Genomic DNA, 7,490 nt, shown 5'->3' on the forward strand with positions numbered 1-7,490 from the left:
TTAAAAAATTAATGTTATAGACACTACTTATACCTAATACCTATCAATTTGTTTGTTTTGTTATTTTAAAAAACTAAGTTCTGAAAAGCATTTGGATTGATTTTCAAAAAAGAGAAGTTTTTTATGTTTTAAATTAATCCAAATGCTTAGTTAGAAATATGAAAAACTAGGCAAAGATGTTGTAATGAAAAAACATAATTTTTAAAATCAATGATTATCGAATGATGTCAGGATTTATCCATATCTATAATGTATAATTTATATTATATCCATCTATATTAAAAAGGTCGGATTGATATAAATATTTTTAGATTGTTTTACTCTTTTGATTTCGAGTGAATTGCAAGTGTCACGTTTATTTAAGACTATCTCATCACATGCCATAAATAAATATGAAAACCCAATTAATTTTTTTTTTTCCAAAATTAAATTACTTGTAACCGAAGTAATTGCATTTGATGGATAAATTATGACATTAAATTTATAGACCGTTACAATTCCCTTTTATTGTTGTTATCATTATTATTATGTTGAAACGGAAACTGTTCAAATTCTATAACAAATAATATAAATTCACAACATTAGAATCAATTTGTTGCAAATCAAGAGTTGGATGAATTTGATTAGAATTGTATCCATTTTATTTTATTTTTAAAGAACAATTATACTGTTTTTTCTTTTTTTTTTTTCATATAAATTTTAGTCTTGTGAACACGATGATGGTAACAAAGAATTTGTGATAAATCTACCATATAATCTTTTAAAAATTAAATTCACACTTGTTGGTAGTTCAATGATGATCATTTGATTTAAGGATTTTAGAAGCCTCAAAATAGAAGATGTCTGGTAATAAGATATGTGAGAATCAAAGATGATTGTGTATGAGAATGAGAATAAAATGTGTGGGAACATGTTATACTTTTTTATGTAATTATAAAGTATAAAATTAATCAAAGTTGTTTTCAATCATTATTTTTTTGTTTGTTAGTTTATTTTAACTACAAAGTTATTAAATCAATTTTAAGCCATTAAAATTTAATCAAATTTACCCACTCGTCCAGTTTAATATATTTATTAACAATTTAATTTTTTATATTGTACATTTATATTGTCAATTTTGTATTAAACATATTGATAATTAATTTAAATATCTAATTTTCTCTTGTAGTTTTGTTAATTGAATAGTTAATTAGCTAATTGTTTAATTAAAATTAGAATTACAAGTGTGCAAGATTGTTTGATTGAAAAAAAAAAGTAACTTATTTTACTATTAGTTAATTAATTGATATTTTTAAAAGTGTAATTTTAATAAATAATTTATCATGTCAATATATATTTACCAATACAAGAGATTTAAGCAGATATAATTATGGTTGTTTATATACATTTTTAAAAGATTATGGTTTTTCATATTAATTAATAATAATATCAGAAATTATTATATTAGCATTATTATTAATAAAATTAATTATATATGTCAATTATGAATCTAATTTAAACATTTTTATAAAGATTAAATAAATTAAACAATATCAATAAAGGAGAAAAACAAATAAAATTAAAATGTAAAAGTAATAGAGATAGAACACATTGGAAATTGAGAAAACTCGTCTAGTTTGGTGGTTATGAAATGCCTCAATAGATGGGAATATGAAATGACTTTGAATAAGATATTGACATTCTAAAATGAAAACTTGTACCAGTCATGGTATTTTAATTTCAATTTAATTTCAAAATCAAAGGGAGGGAATTACAACTTCCTTTCCCTTAATTTTCTCTCGGTTAGAAGATCGTGGTAGAGAGGTTGTTCGGTTTTTACGTTCATCATCTTCTTCATAAAAGAATACTGTTGAGAGCTCTCTGGAAAAAAAATCTTTTTTCAACAAAATGTAATTCTCCCAATAAAATTTAATTCCTCTCAAATTATCTCCCTCTTCCCAAAAGAACACGGAGTTCATCTCTTGTGATTCTCATCTCCTACAAAGAGTATAAAGGTTTACCTTTTTATGGTGTCCTTTTGATTTGCTGTGATTTTTTGAAGGTCGATGGTTCGAAGTGATCGTGACCTTTTGGGAGGATTTTCGTGAAGACGGATTGTTTCTTCAAGGGTAAGTCGAATTCTAACATTTCTTAAGGAACTTTTTTAAAGAGACCAGCGAGCAAAAGTGAGATTGTTCCAAACCCCATTGTGACAGAACATACACATTTACAATCCAACAGTAATAGTTATGCATACACTCTAAATTACAGCATGCTTCATAAAGTACTAGGTATCAAGAGAACTTACCCTTTAAGAACTATTCTTCTTGTTCCTTTGATATAACAACATGATTGTTCACAAACACAAACATCACGCCTCGGCAATCTCCTCGAACAAGCACAGAGAACACTCGACCCTCGAACAGAAAGCAAACACCATCATAAGGTTACATTGATATTCTCGGTGTGAGAATCCAGGAGTTGTGGGCTCTGTAGGATTTGGTAGAGGGTAGGAAGAATTTGACAGATCGTACAGACGATCGAGTAAGTGGGAGATGACTATAGTCTATCGTATAGATTGAGTACTTGATCGTTTAGAAAACAAATGACTATCATATAGAAAACTCGTTACACGATCGTGTATGCTCTCAAGCTATCGTATAGCTAATTCTTTTGATTGTATGATTCTCAATCGCTTAAAAATCACTTGTAAAAACGAAAACGGTTTTCATTTTATCCATTAGTTATCATAATTGATCACAACTTCCCACTAAATTGGTTATTGGGAGAAAAAAACCGTAACCAATTATCCCATAATTGATTTTATTACAAATAAATAATATATTCATAAGTTTTAATATCACAACTCGTGCAATATATAAACCATTGTTCTTTTTCTCCCTTATAGTATTTAATGATAATTCCTCCAATTAATGTATCTAATACATTCAGTCGATTATATCTCACATAATTGATGCAATTTAATTATATCATATATAATCAAATTTTTTCTTATTAATTTGAACACTTCAAACTAACCCAAAAACTTATTCTCAACATGAATCCATTGAGATACCAAGGGACCTTATGGACCTGTAGCTTGAAGCTCAAATTGTACGTGAATAACTGACTAAACTCTTTAATCACGATATCCGTTAACTGTTGAACATTCCACTAAAGACCGACAGCTGCACTTTTCGTGCTACATATATATTTCTATGTCCATTGGATATAACCAATCAACAGTACGATGACCCTTCATAAATCGCTCGTAAGTACAACCGAGTCAATTTACCATTTTGCCTTTCTAATTACATCAAGCTTCTTAAGTACCACTAATTCCTCTAATGAATACATCATAGTCCTACTATGAATAAATTCTTCTCGAGCCAAGAGAAGGTGTAGCGACATATCGTTCAAGTCTTAGAATCAGCCCTTAAGGGAGCAATCTATCTACTTACCCCTAAATCGAGGAATGAGTGAATCTCGTCTTATGTAGCTGAGTTCTCAGCTCCTCAATCAGACGAATCCCTAAAGTGGTAGGTTTGAGTCGGCGATCTGGCCACTCGTACCCATACAAATCNTCAGCTCCTCAATCAGACGAATCCCTAAAGTGGTAGGTTTGAGTCGGCGATCTGGCCACTCGTACCCATACAAATCAAATGACCGCCCTCATAAGCAAAGGTTCCTAACTCACTCAGGATTAAGGTCATGTTACCTATGGTCATCCTAGTGAAATGAAAGTCGTTGTCATGAACGGCATTATATAACAAAACTATACATTTTGTGGTCTGGTCATATACAGACTCTTTTATATAGAGCATCCCGCTCGCATGTCTAATACACAAATGGTCAGAATCAGACCATTTGTAGCACTTTACAACACTCGTAATATCTATAAAGCGGACCACACTCGTAGCGTCAACATGACAAGGTTTCTCTCCTTTATCCATATGCTACATACCACTTAGGTTATCACTTAAAGCATGATCCACTTGTATGTCATCACATACATGCTTAAGTTACAACGATAACCAAAGATCTAATATTATTGGTTTGTGGTTAATGCAACTAAAATATCTCATATTTCAAAGATTGCAGTGAAAAAAATATCTCATATTATTATTTCACAAATGTTTGTTCATACAGGTGTTTACAAACTATTGAACCCTACGAGATTTTGGGCATCAATTCCTACAATCTCCCATTTGTCCTAAAGCTAGTTGAGTGTACAAGAAAAATACAAGTACAAATCAATAAACTAGGCACAAAGGCCAAGTACAACAATACTCTCACTTGCCCTGGTCCAACCACGGACGGTCCTATAGACTCATGCTCTAAAGGTGACCCTCAAACATTGTAGTCGTGAAAGCCTTCGTAAACTGATTAGCAACATTGTGCTTTGAAGCTATCTTCGTGACAATCATGTCCCCTCGATGCACAATCTCTCTGATGATACCGTATTTCCGTTTGATATGCTTTTCGTGCTTATGACTCCTAGGCTCTCTGGAATTTACCATAGCACTACTATTATCACAATAAAGGGTGATGTGCCTAGACATGTCTGGAACAACTTCCGGATTAGTCAGGAACTTCCTAAGCCAAACGGCCTCCTTAGCAGTTTCACAAGCCGCCACATATTTGACCTCCATAGTGGAATTAGCGATGCACCCCTACTTAGTGCTTTGCCATACTACAGCTCTTTTGTTAAGAGTGAACACTGATCTTGAAGTGGATTTTTTAGAATCCTTATCAATCTGAAAATCATAGTCCGTGTATCCAGTAAGGATCAAATCCTTATATTCATACATAAGCATGTAGTCCTTCGTTCTCCAAAGATACTTGAGGATGTTCTTGACAGCAGTCCAGTGACCATGTCCTGGATTAGACTTGTATCTACTAACTATCCCCACAACATAGCAGATGTCAGGTCAAGTACATAACATCGCATACATCAACTGCCAATGGTAGATGTATAGGGTACCTGTCTCATTTTCTCAACCTTTTGAGGTGTCTTAGGACATTGCTCCTTAGACAATGTAACTCCATGACAAAAGAGCAAAAGGCCCCTCTTGGAGTTATGCATTGAGTACTTGATTAACATCTTGTGTACGGTGCTTGAGACAGTACTAGCACTTTGTTCTTTCAATCTCGAAAGATCTGAATCCTAAGAACAAATTGAGCCTCTCCCAAATCTTTCATTTGGAATTGGGTCGCTAGCTAGTTCTTAACTAAAGTTAGTAAACTTACATCATTCCCAATGAGTAGAATATCGTCTACATATAACACTAGGGAAATTGCTGAACTGTTGATGATTTTCATGTAGACACAAAGTTCATCAATGTTTTGGTTAAAGTCATAAGATTTGATTGTTGTATCAAACCTTATGTTCCAAGATCGAGACGCCTGTTTTAGTCCATAAATAGACCGATTCAGTTTGCAAACCTTTTGCTCCTAACCTTAGGCTATGAATCCCTCGGGTTGCACCATATAAATGGTCTCCTCGAGATTACCATTCAGAAAGGCAGTCTTGACATCCATTTGCCATATCTCATGTTCATAATATGAGGCAATGGACATGAGGATGTAGATAGACTTAAGCATGGCAACAGGTGATAAAGTCTCCTCATAGTCAACTCCCTCCACCTAGGTATAATCCTTTGCCACAAGTCTAGTTTTGAAGGTTTGCACCTTCCCATCAGCACTCCGTTTCCTCTTGTAGATCCATTCGTAACCTATAGGTTTAACCCCATCAAGGTTGATCTACAAGATCTCATACTGAGTTGAAGTATATAGACTCCATCTCGAGATCCATGGCTTTGACCCATTCATCTTTGTCAACATCCTCTATTGCCTTCTTATAAAACAACAGATCCTCAACCTTGTCATTGGCTACCATAGCCAGGATTTCAGTTAAACCCATATAACAAACAGGTGAGTTCGCAACCTTCTCCCTACGTCGAGGTTCCCTCAACTTTTGAGATGGATTTGACCTACTAGATAAACTTCCATCAACAACTCTTGTTGAAGTTTCAATTTTCTTTTAAAAGTTCACTCAATACTATTTTACTTCTCGGATTGTGCTCTCTTATATGATATTCCTCAAGGAAGGTAGCATTTGTCGACACAAACACTTTGTTTTCTTTAGGATCATAAAAGTAGCCCCCTCGTGTCCCTTTGGAGTAGCCTACAAATAGGCACAGCCTCGAACGTGGTTTCAATTTCTTAGGATTAGCCTCAAGCACATATGCAAGGCAACCTCATATGTGGAAGTGACGCAAACTAGCTTTACGCCCATTCCACAACTCCAAAGGTGTTATGACAACACTCTTGGAAGGAACACAGTTGAGGATATATGTTGTAGTCTTTACTGCAAAACCCCAAAACGAGTCTGATAAGGAAGCATAACTCATCATCAATTGAACCATGTCCAACAACGTTCTGTTTTTCCTCTCCGATACACCATTTTGCTGAGGTGTATCAGGTGCTGAGAGTTGGGAAACGATTACATGTTCTATCAATTAGTTATGGAACTTACAATCCAAAAACTCTCCACCCCGATCAGATTGAACTATCTTAATCCGTTTATCTAATGCGTTTTTAACCTTAGCCTTGAACTCTTTGAACTTTTCAAAGGATTTTGACTTATGTTGCATTAAATAAACATACTCATACCTCGAGTAATCATCAATAAAAATGATGAAATACTCGTAACCTCCTTTGGCTCGCACATTCATTGGACCATAAATATCTGAATGTACTAACTCTAGATGCACTTTGGCTTGATAACCTTTTCCAGTAAAAGGTCTTTTAGTCATCTTGCCTTCAAGGAATGACTCGCACACAGGTAAATAATTTTCCTTTGACTCGTTTAAAAGTCCATTATTCACCAATTTCTCGATCCTATTGAGATTAATGTGCCCTAGTCGAAGGTGCCAAAGTTTGGCATTTTCTTTAGAAGAAAATTTAATTCGTTTATTTTAAGTTATGACAATTTTAAACATCTCTATGTTGTGGAGGGAATTTGTTGCTAATAGTCTTAGCACATACAAATTATTTTTCAGTAATGTTGAACATATCTCAACATCATCTTTTAGAATAGACACTTTATTCATTGAAAAGTCGAGGGTATATTTACATTCAAGAAAACACTTTACAGAAATTAGGTTTCTCTTTAACTCGGGAATAACATATACATCATGTAAAATGATAAATCTATTGTGTAAAGTTAATTGGAGGCCTCCCACTGCCACAACTAACATGACGTGCCCGGTGTTTACTCGCATCGTCATCTCACCAGCCTCAAGCTGCCGCCAGGATCTAATCCCCTGAAAAGAAGAACAAATATGATTAGTAGCCCCAAAGTCTATAATCTAGACAGAATCATAATTCTTCACTAAACAAGTTTTCAAAACCAGTAAACATTTACCTTGTCTGCTATTGGCCTTAGCCTTCTTCCTCTCATTTAGCCAACGCGGGCAATTCTGCTTCCAGTGCCCATTCTAGTTGTA

The sequence above is a fragment of the Benincasa hispida genome, chromosome 12, assembly GCF_009727055.1.
Source record: "Benincasa hispida cultivar B227 chromosome 12, ASM972705v1, whole genome shotgun sequence".
Lineage (NCBI taxonomy): Eukaryota > Viridiplantae > Streptophyta > Magnoliopsida > Cucurbitales > Cucurbitaceae > Benincasa > Benincasa hispida.